This window comes from Vulpes lagopus, chromosome 6 (assembly GCF_018345385.1).
Source record: "Vulpes lagopus strain Blue_001 chromosome 6, ASM1834538v1, whole genome shotgun sequence".
In the NCBI taxonomy this organism is placed as follows: Eukaryota; Metazoa; Chordata; class Mammalia; order Carnivora; family Canidae; genus Vulpes; species Vulpes lagopus.
Window position 1 is genome coordinate 60,253,405 of NC_054829.1, and position 16,414 is coordinate 60,269,818.

Sequence of the window (16,414 nt, forward strand, 5' to 3'; positions counted from 1 at the left end):
CAGGTTCACCAGTTGTATCAAATGTACCTCTCTGGTAGGGGATATTGATAATCCGGGAGGCTGTGCATGTATAGGAGCAGGGAGTATATGGGGAATCTCTGTAACTTCCACTCAACTTTGTTATAAACCTAAAACTGCTTAAAAGTAGTCTACATTTTTTCTTAATCACTTGATTTTTTTTCAAAATTTTTTTCAAAAATCACTTGAAGAAGCGAGGTCTGAGAGATTAACAAACTTGTTCAGGATAAAAGAGCCCATCTGTGATTGAAATATGGCTCCCGGGACTTCCACTTTCTGCCATGAAGAGGTAAGAGGAACCAAATTTGCTGCCTGCCTTAGATATTTTTTTTTAACTGGGCCAAATGTTTGAAACAGCAGTTTCAGACATTGGACAATAAGCAGCAGAGAACAGTGATCTCTGCAAGGAAATAAAAAGCTGAAGTCCATGATCGCTCCAGCTTACTGCCTTTGGGAAATTTCCAGGCAGTGGCACAGGGAGGGGGAAACTAGGTAGAGCCCTGCAGTCTCCCCACGTGAAGGAGACAGGGTGAAGAATTTGAGAAGACTCGGGTGGCTAGAATTTGCAGGGCAGAGCCCCACAGAGACTGGCTGCACAGAAAGAGTTCCAAAGATCTGAAGAGGGTTCCCATCAAGTCTTCAGCTGAGTAATGATAAGTACATATAAGGTACTGTACTGTCTTACAGTTGGGGAGCTCAGAAGTGAAAAGAGTCTCATGGAACTGAAATCAAGGTGTCAACACAGCCGTATTCCTTCTGGTGGCTCCAGGGGACAATCTGTTTCCTTGCCTTTTCCCTGGCCAAGGCTGCATTCCTTGGCTCGTGGCCCCCTTCCAGCAACATTGGGCCAGATTTTTCTCATGCCAACACCTCTGGGTCTCCTCTTCTGCTTCGGTCTTTCACTTACAAGAACACTTGTGATTATACTGGGCTCACCTAATATCATCCAGGGTAATCTCCACTTCTCAGGGCCAGCTGCTTAACAAACTTAATTCCATCTGCAAGTTTAATTCGCCTTTGCCTTGTAAGGTAACACATTCCCAGGGTCTAGCGATTAGGACACAGATCTCTGCAGAGGCCATTACTCCGCCTACCACACCATGTACACTACTTGGAATTAGAATTGTACCAATTGTACCACCATAGTGCCATCTGTGAGAAGGACAGGAAGCTGTAGGCTGTTTCAGAGGGTAGCTTTTGCAACTTCACTGGAAAATGAACTTCATATCATCAGGCTGTCTTTAGAGCTGCAGGAGGAAGTTTTTGAGCACTTCCAGATCCTTTTTAGGATCACTCAAATAGTAAGCCCGCTTATTATTGTATTATTAGTACACTTAATTTCTATGAAGGACATCCAAAATACTCTCATTCCTTGCCTTATTATTATTATTATTTATGTTTAAAGATTTTATTTTTAAATAATTTCTACACCCAACATGGAGCTCAAACTCACAACCCTAAGATCAAGAATTGTATGCTCCACCAACCGAGCCAGCCAGGTGCCCTGAAAAAACTTTTTTTTTTTTTAAATTTTTTGAGTAGGCTCCACACCCAGTGTGGGGCTTGAACTCAAGACCTTAAGATCAGTAGTCACATGCTCTATCAACTGAGCTAGCAAGGTGCCCCACTTGCCCTTTTTATTTTTTAATATTTATTATTGAATTATAGTTAACATACATTATGTCTTATCCTAAATTTTATGAAATAATGAGCCAATTGATAACAAAAGCAGTTATCAAGTGCCAGTGCGAGATACTTTTGCATTTGCACCTAATTCAGGCCTTGTTGAGGTACTCAGCCAGTGCCATTGTTCTTTGGTTCACTCAGCAGAAGCTTCAGTATAATCTCATAACATTTGTGGTTTAAGGAAGCCTTCCCATTCCCATTGCCTTTCTTCTTCTGCGGGACTAAACAGACAACTGAGATCAAGCACAGTTTATCTTTCCGAGTAAGATGTCACCTCCCAATTGCTTCACCTTTCCCTGGTTCCATATAACCAAGGTTTGGAGGTGGTCTCCCACTCCTAGTACTCTTCATAGGGTCATTCTAGCAATTTCTGAATTTTCTTCTTTCCAGAGTTACCTGATGTTTAGCTTCCCAGTCTCAAGACCAGCCCCCTTGATTCAGTGGCGGCTCAGGCCCTTGGCTCATGTCAAGTCTTCCATTCCAACTCAAGTTCTGTCATTATCTTTGATCTGCTCATTGGCAGTGACAATGGCTCCATTTAGTTTTAGCCACTCCCTTCATGGTTATACCTGGATCTTGCTGTCACTGGGAACTGCTACCCGGCTGGAATAATAGATTCCAACTCCCCACTCCCTGGCCACGGCATTCTATTCCTCCATCTCTCTCACTCAGTTAGTTTCCCAGCTCCTGCTTTAGTCTAACTGCCTGAAACAAACAAATTAAAATCTCAGTAGTTATATTAGTTAACCTTTGCTATCTAGCAAGCCATCCTAATGTGTTGGTGTAAAACAACAACCATTGCAAGTAGATGCATGAGTGATCTTTAAGGCCCGAGCATGCCATCAGCCACCTCCACTCACATGCTATTGGCCAAAGCAAGCCGTACTGTCAAGCTCAAAGTCAAAGGGCTAGGAAGTACAGTCTACCCACTTTGGAAAGGCCGCGGGAGGTGAGTTAAAGCATTGGGGCCAATAATTCAGTCAACCACAGTGGCTAACCACAACAAAAGATTTTTCTTTCACAGTCCAGTGTAGTCAGCAAGGGAACTGTGTTCCACCCAATCAGCCACCCGGCCTTCTGATATGGGGGACTTTCCCATCTCTTTTGGCTTCATCGTTCTCTGCAGGTATGGAAAGACAAAGTGTACAGGATCAGCACAGTAGGCTGAATATGAGTCCCCAAGGATGTCCACATCCTAATCTCTAGATACTGTGACTGTTATCTTATATTGCAAAAGGGAATTTATGGATGTGATTAAATTAAGGGTCTTAAGATGGGGAGATTATCCTGGATTCTTTGGGGGCCCCTAAATGTAATCACTAAAATCCTTATAAGAGGGAGGCAAGAAGGTCGAAGGAGGAAGGAGGAAAGAGGAGATGTGAAGATTAGAAATGTTGGAGTCAGGAAGGGGCCGTGAGCCAGGGCAAGCAGGCAACCTCCGGAAGCTAAAAAAAAAAAAAAAAAAAAAAAAAAAAAGGTGAGGAAATGGATTCCCCACTAGATCCTCCAGGAGGAACCAGCTCCACTAACACCCTGACTTTTAAGCTCAGTGGAACTGATTTCAGATTCATGACCACTGGAACTAAGAGAATAAAACTGTGTTGTTTTAAGTAACTAAATTTGTGGTAATCTCTCACAGAAGCAGGAGGAAAACTAATCTGATCATAAAAGAGGTTTTTCAAGGCAGCCCTGTGCACATCTTTTTCACTCGCATCCTATTTGACTTAATCACACAGCTGCTCCTATTTCTATGGGATCTGGGTAATGTAGTGTCTTTGAGTGGCCAGCGGCAAAAAAAAGAAGAGGATTTGATGACTATCTTCTCCACAGCCCCTCATGGATCCACCAGCCAGACTGAACATCTTTCACCTCCTCGAGGCCACCACCCTCCTGCCCCAGACCAGACCTTTACAACTACTACAATCTCCATCTTGTGGTGAATCCTGTGGCAGATGATGGTGGTTTTCCCCTAAATTTCTGAGACCTTCCCATAGCAAGTTTATATAAGGTACAGGTTCAGTTAAATGCAAGAAAGAATTATCTTTGATAAGTAAGAATTTAAGGTATGCTGCCAATATGCCTTTAAAATGAGGATGCACATGTTCTGACTTTCCTTTTTAGAAACTGCAAGGCGAAGGAAACTGTGTAAATAGCAAGGTCAGAGGAGTGACTAAAAAATGTGGTTGTAGGATATAAAAGAGTGAATAATTCAATACATTGCTGAGTCAAAAAGCAGAAAAAAAAAAAAACTCAAGAAGTCGTTTGGCCCAACTCTCTGCTTCTGGGAAGGCTCAGAGCAAAATCATCCAAGCTGGGGCAAGGATGGGATGGGATGGGGTGGGGTTGGGTGGCTGGGGAAGGATGGAGATAGAAAGGGGACCAGGGGTAGGGTCTGTTCTGTTCTACGATTTCTAGGCATGGAGAAGGCATTGTATAGACCATTTCAAAGTTTCGTCTAAGTCCTCAGAACATCTCTACAGCAGCTAACCTACTCAGTATCTGCTAGGTGCCTTAGACATGGAAGACCTGCTGGCACCCAACTTAGCTGCTTCTGACTTTGAGAGAGGGCTGAGGATTGGGGAAACTTCTGGGCCTCAACCCTATCTCAAGGAAAGCTAAATCTCAAGACTTCCCTCTGCCTGGTAAGACTGAACTGCCAGGTTAGCACTGGGGCAGCCCTCCAGACAGCTCAGCTCAGAGTCCTAAAAGTGATCAATAACAAGAGTGGCTTGGAGCACCTGGGGGGCTCATTTGGTTAAGTGTCCAACTCTTTTATTTTTTTAAAAGTTTTACTTATTCATGAAGATACAGAAAGAGAGGCAGAGACATAGGCAGAAGGAGAAGCAAGATCCCCATGGGATCTTGAGCCTGATACAGGACTCGATCAGAGGACCCCAGGATCACAACCTGAGCCAAAGGCAGATGCTCAACCACTGAGCCACCCAGGTGCCCCAAGTGTCTGACTCTTGATCAGACCTTGATCTTGGGGTTATGAGTTCAAGCTCTGCATTGGGCTCAGGCCCCACACCCAGGCTACTTGAAAGAAAGAAAGAAAAAAAAGGAAAGAAGAAAGAAAGAAAGAAAGAAAGAAAGAAAGAAAGAAAGAAAGAAAGAAAGAAAGAAGAAAGAAAGAAAGAAAGAAAGAAAGAAAGAAAGAAAGAAAGAAAGAAAGAAAGAAAGAAAGAAAGAAAAGAAAGAGAACAAGAGTGTTTCCCTATTACCAGCATGTCCATCAGTGTGTCTGATGCCCCTCTTCCCTCCAGACCTAAAGTCTGAAGAGAGGAAATCAAGACCTTTGCATCTATGCCCTCCTCTTCTCTCGCTTTGTCTCCCCTCCCACCCCCCAGCAGGGCTGATGTGGGCTGGAGCTACTGTCTCCCTTTCCAGTCCAGTCTCCCAGCAAGGACTTAGGAGCCGGCAGGAATCTCTTGTTTACACTGTCAGGGGAGCTCTGTGTTCTAACTACTCCACCAGCCAAGTATCTTGCAATGAAGGGCAAGTAACTGCTCTCTCTTGCTCTGAGGCAGAAAGCTTTAAGGCTCAGGCCAGAGAGGGAAAAGCAGGGAATAAACTTGAGGAATGTATTTATAGTCAATATTTTAATATTTATAGTAGCAAGTCCTATTTTATCAAGAAGGGGAGTAGCTAGAACTCAAATGAGTTCTGTCTAATTCAAGTCTTGGCACTCAAAGAAGTTATTCTTTAACTTTTCTGCTCAAGGTCAGCCTTGCTTTATAATAATATAATAATTTATATATAATAAATATATATATAATATATATATATAATATATAATATATATAATATATATATATAAATATATATAATAATAATAATAATATAATAATTTCCCAGGTTTTTCATTCCATTTTACTGCAATTTAATTTAAACTATTTGTTGAGAAAAAAAAAAAACAAAACTATTTGTTAAGGATCCATTAAAGACTCCTTCCTATGCTACTATAATGGTGGACTTCCTGCCCTCAAGATTTCAATTCTTTGGGGCTTATACTGGCCTGGGTTCTGCTTGCCTTGGTCCTGCATCATTGCCACCACATTTGAACTTTTTCCCTCTGTAAGTGAACCCTCCTTGAATCTCTTAATTTGAGTGTGACATCTGTTTCCTATTAGAATCCTGCCTGATAGACAGGAAGCCCATAACTCCACTGCCAGAACTCACATGGGAGATGGCTAGCTGGGTTGTGTGCCCTCCCACGGTACAGAGACGCTGCCCATTCCTGGAGTTACTGTCACTTCCCAGACCTTTATTTATCAGGACGTACCATGTGACTGAATGTACCACCGGGCCTGGCCCACAGAAGCTTCTCACTTGATCCTGGTGATCTTCCTACCCTTGTTCAATAGCATCTGAGGCTCTAGGGCAGGCATTAATCTTTTTGTGCCATGGATACCTGAATCCCTTTTCAGAATCATGCCCCCCTTTTTAAAGATGCGGAGTCCAACTCAGGGCTCAATCTCACAACCCGGAGATCATCACCTAAGCTGAAATCAAGAGTCGGAAGCTTAACTGATGGAACCACCCAGGCACACATCCCCCATTTTTAATAAACTTTGTATTTTGAAATAATTTTAGATTTACAGAGCATTTGCAAAGATAGGATCTTAGTCCATTTGGGCCACTATAACAAGATATCATAAACTAGATGGCTTATAGACAACAGAAATTTGTTTCACAATTCTGGAGGCTGAGAGAAGTCCAAGACCAAGTATCTTTTGGCAGATTCAGTATCCAGTGAATCTGTCCTTATAGACAGCTGTCTTCTTACTGTAACTTCACGTGGCAGAAGGGGTGAGAGTTCTCTCTGGGGCCCTTTCTATAGGAGCACTTATCCCATTCATGGGAGGCGCAAATCACCTCTCAAAGGACGGACTTCCTAATACCACCACATGGGGCATTAAGATTTCAACATATGGATTGGGGCAGGAGGGAGACATAAACATTCAGTCTACTGCAATAGTAGAGAGAATTTCCTTATACTCCTCACTGAGCTTCGGTTTCCTCTGATCTGATCATCTTACATTACTGAGGTACATTTGCCAAAACCGAGAAATCAATATTAGTGTATATCATTAACTAAACTCCAGACTTTATTCAGATTGAGCTCCTTTTTCCATTAATGTCCTTTTTCTGTTCCAGGATCTAATCCAAGGTATCATACTGTACTTAGCTATTAAATCTTCTCAGTGTCCTTTGGTCTATAACAGTGTCTATATTTTCTTTTTTTTTTTTTAGTTTATTATTATTATTATTATTTATTTATTATTTTTTAGTAATCTCTACACCCAATGTGGGGCTCAAACCCACAACCTTGAGTGTCAAGAGTCACATGCTCTTCTGACAAAGCCAACCTAGGCACCCCTAGGGCATTCCCTTTTTTTCACGACCTTTAACAGGTACTTTTGAGGTGTATCAGTCAAGTATTTTGTAGAATTCCAGAATAATGTTTTAAATGCATAAAATAGGATCATAAAGAAAACAAAACATATTGAAATATAAGTATTGGAATTTTTAGAAATTGTGATACAATAATATATGGGATTTTTATTAACACATTAAATAATTAGATCTAGTAGTAAAAGTCTAGTAACTGCCATAACTTATTTTTAAAGATTTTATTTATTTATTCATAAGAGATACAGAAAGAGAGGCAAAGACATAGGCAGAGGGAGAAGCAGGCTCCTCACAGGAATCCTGATGTGGGACTGGATCCCAGGACCCCGGATCACAACCTGAACCAAAGGCAGATCCTCAACCACTGAGCCACCCAGGTGTCCCTATCATAACTTTTAAATAGTGATGAGTAGGGATGGGCCTATCATAACACAGCTTCCAAGTCTATCTCTGCATGTCTCTTCTAAAATTCTCTTTTGGCCCCTGCTAAAAATTCTTAAAAAAAAAAAAAGATTTATTTCTTTATTTTAGCGAGAGAGAGTGGGAGAACGGGCAAAGGGAGAGAGAGAGAGAGAGAGAAGATACTCAAGCAGACTCCCTGCTAAATTCAGAACCTGACTCAGGGCTCGATCCTAGGACCCTAAGATTATGACCTGAGCCAAAATCAAGAGTCTGGCACTTAGGGATGCCTGGGTGGCTCAGCAGTTAAGCATCTACTTTCAGCTTAGGCCGTGATCCCGGGTCCAGGATTGAGTCCTGCATCAGGCTCCTTGCAGGGAGCCTGCTTCTCCCTCTGCCTATGTCTCTGCCTCTCTGTGTGTGTCTCTCGTGAATAAATAAATAAAATCTTTAAAAAAAAAAAAAAAAAAAAAGAGCCCTGCACTTAACTGACTGAGCCATCCAGGTGCCCCTCCCCTGCTAAAATTCTTAAGTAGAGGAATCTGATTGGCCCAGCAAGCTTGAGTCTGCCCAATATTTTCCACTGACCCAATCAGTTGTAAGATGGGTTTACCGTCCATGATAGAAACTGGGCTTTGGGAGACCCACTTATCTGCAGTGGGATAAGTAGCTCTAAGAAAATGGTAACAATATCATTATAACAAACATCTCAGCTTTTGCCATATTCAGATTTTCTTCTATATGCTGTATAGGAATTTTTTTTAGTATTTTATTTATTTATTCATGAGAGACACACAGAGAGAGGCAGAGACATAGGCAGAGAGAGAAGCAGGCTTCATGCAGGGATCCTGAAGCTAACTCCATCCCAGAACCCTGGGATCACAACCTGAGCTGAAAGCAGACACTCAACCACTGAGGCACCCAGGTGCCCCTGTACATGGATTATTTTAAACCTTATTGAACCCTTTGAAATAGGGGTACTTCTTATCCCCATTTTAGAGAATGAGAAACCTTGGGGACCCTGGGTCACTCAGTCAGTTCAGTGTCCAACTCTTGTTTCAGTTCAGGTCATGATCTTATGGTCATAAGATTAAGTCCCACGTCAGGGTCTGCACTCAGTGGGGAGTCTGCTTGAGATTGTCTCTCTCTTTCTCTCTCTGAGCCTCCTGCTTGTGTTCTCTCTCTCCCAAATAAATAAATAATTTTTTAAGGAAAACCAAAAAATAAAAACATTTAGGAAAATATTCAAGGTTCACAATAGTTAATGCAAAGCTTAGATTCACACTCAGGAAGTCTAACTTCAGAGACTATGTTACTGTTGTCATATTACGTATGAGGAAAGTAGTGCAGAGAGAGAAGATGGCTCGGCCATAGTGACTAGTTGCAGCGTAAGCATCTGACCACTGGAGACTATTCCCAGAACCCATATCCATCTTTACCTATTACAGGTGAAGAGAGAGTGGTGATGGAGGCAACTCCAGGACCAATCTTGAAGGATGAATAGGATTGGGAGAGGCAAAGATGAGAAGTTGGTTCAGGCAGTGAGATCAGAAAAGAAACTTATACCACCTATACATACCAAAATCTAGGCAGCTCCTCTTTCTAGACCAGACTGAGCTTTGAGTCTTTTCACCATACTGAGAGGGAAAGTTCAATGCCACAAATCAAAGGGCCTCCTGGACCCACCATTTTATTCTCTGTGGAACACAATGACCAAACATTATTCGCACCCACTCCTAATTTGGAAAGCTTCATGTTTCTTGAACTCTTGGGCCCAGTTATTTCTGAGCAACAGTCCCAAAGGGATAGACATGCCCAGGGCCTATGACTGAGTCTCCATGGGGTATTTCCAGGCCTTTTGCCCTGGGAGCTAGAATTATTCCCTGATCGCTGTATACTTCCTTTCTTGGGACTCGTATAGCAGAGGTTGAGGCCCCCGCCCAGGCCTCCCAGGACTTAACCCCATTAATCTTTACTGGACAATGGTTCTTACCCAAGTATTCTTAGATCCTAAACAAAGGGATAAACCACTCCTAGAAACTTTAAAGCAAGAGGGTGAGACAGCAGGTTTTCCAAACAAGGCACAGGATCTGTATACATTACTCATCCTACTTTATGCAAACATGCAGATATCTTTTCAGAAAAGAATGCAGTGACATTTTGAAACATCTTCTTTAAAACTGTGTGTAAACTCTTAAGAAAGAAATTCCCCAAAGTCACTTCATTCTCTTTTTAAAAGATTTTATTTATTGATTTAGGAGAGAGAGAGTCAGAGATAGCAACAGAGAGAGTGAGAAAGAGCACTAGCCGGGATGAGAGGGAGAAGCAGGGTCCGAGGGGGCTTGATCCCAGGATCCCTGGATCCTGACCTGAGCCAAAGGCAGATGTTTAACTGACTGAGTCACCCAGGTTCCCCTGTTTTTTTTTTAATTGAGATACAATCCACATACTATAACCTGCCCTCTTTTAGTTTATTATTCAGTGCTTTTTAGTATATTCACCATGTGCAATCATCACTACTATCCAATTCCAGAACATTTTCATTATTGTAAGAAGAAACCACATATCCATTAACAGTCACCTTCTATTTCTCCCCTGACCCTGCCCAGCATCTGGCAATTGCTATTTACTTTCAGAGATGTATGTGTGTAAAGGAACAATTTCAATTTATTCTGACCTTTCTCCTTAAATAGCACATCAGGTAAGAACCGGAAGAGCACATTTGTAACAAATGCTTTATAAAGCATCTTTATAGGGGCACCCGGCAGGCTCAGCTGGAAGAGCACACAACTCTTGATCTTGGGGTTGTGAGTTTGAGCCCCATATTGGGGATAGCGATTACTTAAATTAAATAAAAATTTAAGAAGAAATCAAGCACGTTTTAGAAACCTGTTGATAGTCCCATGGAACTTTTTTTGAAAGCTTCTGCTGCCCCTTCCCCTACTCATGCTTTCTATCTCTCTCTCAAATAGATAAATCTTTTTTTTTTTAATTTTTATTTATTTATGATAGTCACAGAGAGACAGAGAGAGAGGCAGAGACATAGGCAGAGGGAGAAACAGGCTCCATGCACCGGGAGCCCGATGTGGGATTCGATCCCTGGTCTCCAGGATCGCACCCTGGGCCAAAGGCAAGCGCCAAACCACTGCGCCACCCAGGGATCCCTCAAATAGATAAATCTTTAAAAAAAAAAAAAAAAAAAAAGTGCTCAATCCAACTGCCAAATTGAAATTTCATCCAGGAAACCTCATCTGGTATTCAAAAATTATAGAAGCCACTTATGTCAGCATAGTGAATGTAATTGTCAACATTAAGGTTAATTATCTATTAGTCAACCAGAAGAATGAAAGGACCCAGTTCTAAAAGTTAAGGTAGGGGATCCCTGGGTGGCGCAGCGGTTTGGCGCCTGCCTTTGGCCCAGGGCGTGATCCTGGAGACCCGGGATCGAGTCCCGCGTCGGGCTCCCGGTGCATGGAGCCTGCTTCTCCCTCTGCCTGTGTCTCTGCCTCCCTCTCTATCTCTCTGTGACTATCATAAATAAATAAAAATTAAAAAAAAAGTTTTTTTTAAAGTTAAGGTAATATGACTGAGAGAAGACAAGGAATTTCTAAGCTCCTGAATTCAACCTTTAAAAAATGAAAACAGGGATCCCTGGGTGGCGCAGTGGTTTAGCGCCTGCCTTTGGCCCAGGGCGCGATCCTGGAGAGCCAGGATCGAATCCCATGTCGGGCTCCCGGTGCATGGGGCTTGCTTCTCCCTCTGCCTATGTCTCTGCCTCTCTCTCTGTGTGTGTGACTATCATAAATAAATAAAAATTTTAAAAAAAGATAAAAAAAATAAAAAATAAAAAATGAAAACATATAGTATTGATGTCATTGTGAGTAGAGGGAGTATCCAAAAATGATTTGAAATTGCTAAATCTTGTTTTTTGGATTAATCATTTTTTCAGGAGACATCTTGGTTCATCAACATTTTTTGCAACAATTAGACTTTAAAAAAATATCCCAGCTTACAAAATATAGGGAAAAGTGGAAGTGAAAATGCTTCACACACACATAGCTGCATGCACATGAAGAAAAAAGGAGAAAAGTCCCTAGAGAAGTAGTAGAATGTCTTAGAAGTGTGGCTTTTATTCTGAAGGCAGAAATTCTAAAACTAGAAAAAAAAATTCTTAACAGAGAAACAACATAATGTTTGTGGCATAGAGTCCAACAATTTTTTTAAAGATTTTATTCATTTATTCATGAAAAACACAAAGAGGAGAGAGAGGCAGAGACACAGGCAGAGGGAGAAGCAGGCTCCATGCAGGGAACCCAACGTGGGACTCGATCCCGGGTCTCCAGAATCAGGCCCTGGGCTGAAGGCAGCGCTAAACCGCTGAGCCACCTGGGCTGCCAGAGTCCAACAATTTTGTTAAATCTTTTAAAATCCTTTTTTTCTATGATCTAAAAAAACACAGCTCTATCTTATGTTGCATGATAGGTATATTCTTGAAAATCTGAGTAAAATGAAGTTTTTAGAAATTAAATATTTTAGATATTTGGAAGTTTTCTGACTTAAAAAATATCAGGGGGCACCTGGGTGGCTCAGTTAATTAAGCATCTGCCTTCGGCTCAGGTCATGATCTCAGGGTCCTGGGATTGAGCCCCACATCAGGGTCTCTGCTCGGCAGGGAATCTGCTTCTCCATCTCCCTCTGCCACTCCTCCTGCTTGTGCTCTCTCTCCCTCTCTCTCTCTCTCTCTCTCTCTCTCTGTCAAATAAATAAATAAAATCTTTTAAAAAATATATCAGAATGATGTCTGGGTAAAATTCTTCTGACAGGTAATAAACATTAGGGTTCTTAGCCTGCTCCACTGTGCCTAAAATGCAAATAAAGTCATTACACCAGATATTTTATTTCTTTTTTTTTTTCAGATATTTTATTTCAAAAATTCTTTGAAAGATTTGCACTCTTTATTTCTGATTTTCTTGTAGGGTCTGAATCCTCAGGTGAAATAATGGAATATAACAAAAGATGAAAGAAAATATATGGTTCCTGCCGCTTGGCCAGAATTCTAAGGCTTTCTGCAGAGATTTGAAAAATGGCACCAAATGAAAGTATCAGCATCTTCAGTTCAGCATCCTTGGCTGTGGAGTATGTAGATTCACTTTACCTGAGAACCCTCTACAAGAACCATTTAAAAATGCTTGGAACTCTATGTTGAATAATTATACAAAGTTCCAGATTGCAACATGGGGATCCTTGATAGCTCACGAAGTTCTTTATTTCTTGTTCTGTTTACCTGGATTTTTGTTTCAATTTATACCTTTTATGAAAAAGTACAAAATTCAAAAGGATAAACCAGAAACATGGGAAAACCAATGGAAATGCTTTAAAGTACTTCTCTTTAGTCACTTTTGTATCCAGCTTCCTTTGATCTGTGGAACTTATTATTTTACAGAGTATTTTAATATACCTTATGATTGGGAAAGAATGCCAAGATGGTATATGCTTTTGGCAAGATGCTTTGGCTGTGCGGTGATTGAGGATACCTGGCACTATTTCCTGCATAGGCTCTTGCATCACAAAAGAATATATAAATATATTCGTAAAGTTCATCATGAGTTTCAGGCTCCATTTGGAATGGAAGCTGAATATGCACATCCTTTGGAAACTCTGATTCTTGGAACTGGATTTTTCATTGGAATCATGCGTTTGTGTGATCATGTCATTCTCTTTTGGGCATGGGTGACCATTCGGTTGATAGAAACTATTAATGTCCATAGTGGCTATGACAGTCCCCTGAACCCTTTAAATCTGTTCCCTTTCTTTTTTTTTTTTTTTTTAAGATTTATTTATTCATGAGAGAGAGAGAGAGAGAGAGAGAGAGAGAGAGGCAGAGACACAGGAGGAGGGAGAAGCAGGCTCCATCCCGGGAGCCCGACGTGGGACTCGATCCCGGATCGCGCCCTGGGCCAAAGGCAGGCGCTAAACCGCTGAGCCACCCAGGGATCCCCTAAATCTGATCCTTTTCTATGCTGGTTCTCGGCATCATGATTTCCACCACATGAACTTCATCGGAAACTATGCTTCCACATTTACATGGTGGGATAGAATTTTCAGAACAGACTCTCAATTCACTGCCTATAATGAAAAGATGAAGAAGATTGAGAAAAAGATGCAATAAATATCTCATCTCTACCATCCTGAAAGCACACACCTTCCTGAATTGAAGCGAATAGCTAACCTTGCTTCTGCGGAGCAGAAATAAACATGTGTCTTGGCTGCTAAGTGATACAAAGAACATTAATAACCTTTAATTATCTTCCTCTTCCTAGCGGGAACTTTTTCTACTTTACATAAAAGTTCTGTATGTGTAGAAATAAGTAAATCTATAACGAAGTATGATTTTCGTGAGGAGGTTGTAAAGGCCGTGTTGCTAACCTTACAGAAAGGTTCTAAGTAATGGAAGAAGTATCAGTCTGTCTTTCCCCTGTAACACCAGAGGCCTGAAGCTAAGATGGTCTTTAAAATCTTGTAAATATATAGTGGCCATTTCAGTATCTCTTAGCGGGGTGTTGGTCTCATATTGAACTTTAAACATTTTCTAGAATTTGCCTAAACATCCAAGTATCATGGGTCAAACCGTATGGATCGACAGTGAGAGTGAGGCGGCCAAATCCGGAATAACCTGCCCCAAGAACTTCCACTTTGGTCCTGAGCTTACAGGTTTGGGGTGATTCTCCTTCTTTGAGAAACCCTTTCAGATGGCAATGTGCTACTGGTATCTATAAATTAAGGCGTTTCTGAATTGTCATAAATGGGATATTTTAGTCTAAATGTTTTAGGGTTACTTGAATTTTTTTTTTAAATTGAGCTTTATTTCTGCTATTTACCCTTTCATTTTTGTATATCAAGTTTTCATTATACTTAAAACTGTATCTTGAAACATTGTGAACTGACTTGCTGTATTTGCACTTTGAACTCTTGAAATAGATGTGATTTTTTTTTTTTGTCTGAAGAAAAAAGAAAGAAAATATATGTAAACATAACTCCATTCTCCTAAAGCATTTCACATCTGGGATTAGGGAGGTAGGAAATCTTGAATTATTTTAATATTATTATTTTAATTTTTCTGACTACTTATGAGTGTCACATGTTAGGCAAGTCCCTATATTTCTTGCAGGTTTATATCTTCTGCCTCTACTGCAGCTCTATGGTGGAGGAATGAGGTCATCAAATCATCAATATTGAAATACAACTTAGAAATTATTTAACATAATATATGTGCTACTTTTTTCCAGGCATGAAGCAACATTAAACTGTTCTCTACATCTCTATCTTTATCAACTCATGTTTAAAATAGGCAAAAGAAAGTGTGCTAGACTTCAGTTTAATAATCTCAGCTTCTGGGATCCCTGGGTGGCGCAGTGGTTTAGCGCCTGCCTTTGGCCCAGGGCGCGATCCTGGAGACCCGGGATCGAATCCCACATCGGGCTCCCAGTGCATGGAGCCTGCTTCTCCCTCTGCCTGTGTCTCTGCCTCTCTCTCTCTCTCTCTCTCTGTGTGTGTGTGTGTGTGTGTGTGACTAATAAATAAATTAAAAAAAATAATCTCAGCTTCCAAATAGAGATTCTTCCAAATAGAATTAGAGAGGTACTGACATTAATCAATAAATCTGCATGTGCCCTGGGGTCAGGGTTCTGTAGAGATTTGTCACTTTTTCTCTTGGCCCTCAGGCACTATGGTCAAGATTAATTCAGCAGATTCACTACTGGTACTGATTCCCAGGTCCGAATCCCAGAAAAGTGGGAGTTGATTTTTTCCTCTAAGAGTAATTTTCATCTCTGGAACATTAACTTTTCCACCCTCATTCTCGAGATATGACTTTTTTTTTTGATCTTCTATATATGATGTCTGTGTTGTTTACTTGCTTATTGATTTATTTAAATAAGGTGTGGTTTGCTTTTTTAACCCCTAAATTATGGGGGAGGATCAAGGAGCAATGAGATTGACAAAGTGATTTTTGCTCATCTGATGTAGTCCATTAACTTAAGTCAGTAACATTCGATCTAAAAACTTACTAGAGGGATCCCTGGGTGGCGCAGCGGTTTGGCGCCTGCCTTTGGCCCAGGGCGCGATCCTGGAGACCCGGGATCGAATCCCACGTCGGGCTCCCGGTGCATGGAGCCTGCTTCTCCCTCTGCCTGTGTCTCTGCCTCTCTCTCTCTCTCACTGTGTGCCTATCATAAATAAAAAAAAAAAAAAAAAAAAAAACTTACTAGAAAAAAATATTTGTGGATAGTTATGTACTTGGGATAGGTAGTATCTTTTAGTATTAGTATTATTAGTATTATCACTGAAATAGAAGGCTAAAGGAGAAGAGAGATAGATCTAAGTACATTAAATTTAAAAATTTGGGCAGCCCAGGTGGCTCAGCGGCTTAGCACCGCCTTCAGCCCCAGAGTGTGGTCCTGGAGACCCGGGATCCAGTCTCACATCGGGCTCCCTGCATGGGGCCTGCTTCTCCCTCTGCCTGTGTCTCTGCCTCCCTCTCTCTCTGTGTGTGTCTCTCATGAATAAATAAATAAAATATTTTTAAAAATAAATAAATAAATAAATAAATAATTTTTAAAACTTAAGGTGTCAAAAACATCATACTGTAAAACTAAAAGGCCAAGTTAAGACGTGAATCTTTATTATACCCAAAAAAGGCTTTTTATCCTTAATATAGAAAGAGCTTTCAAGTTTTCTGGGTGGCTCAGTTGGTTAAGTGTCCGACTCTTTTTTTTTTTTTTTTTTTAAGATTCATTTATTTATTTTAGAGAGAGCACATGATGGGGAGGGTAAAGGAACAGGGAGAGAGAGGAAGAGAAGCAGCAGGCTCCCCACTGAGTGTAGAGCCCAACTGCAACTC

The 16,414-nt window shown here is 41.0% G+C and overlaps 1 pseudogene; it reads left to right on the forward strand.

The window, feature by feature from the left end:
- Positions 1-2,773: 2,773 nt before the first annotated feature.
- LOC121492387 lies at positions 2,774-13,684 on the forward strand (annotated as a pseudogene).
- The last annotated feature ends 2,730 nt before the right edge of the window (positions 13,685-16,414 follow it).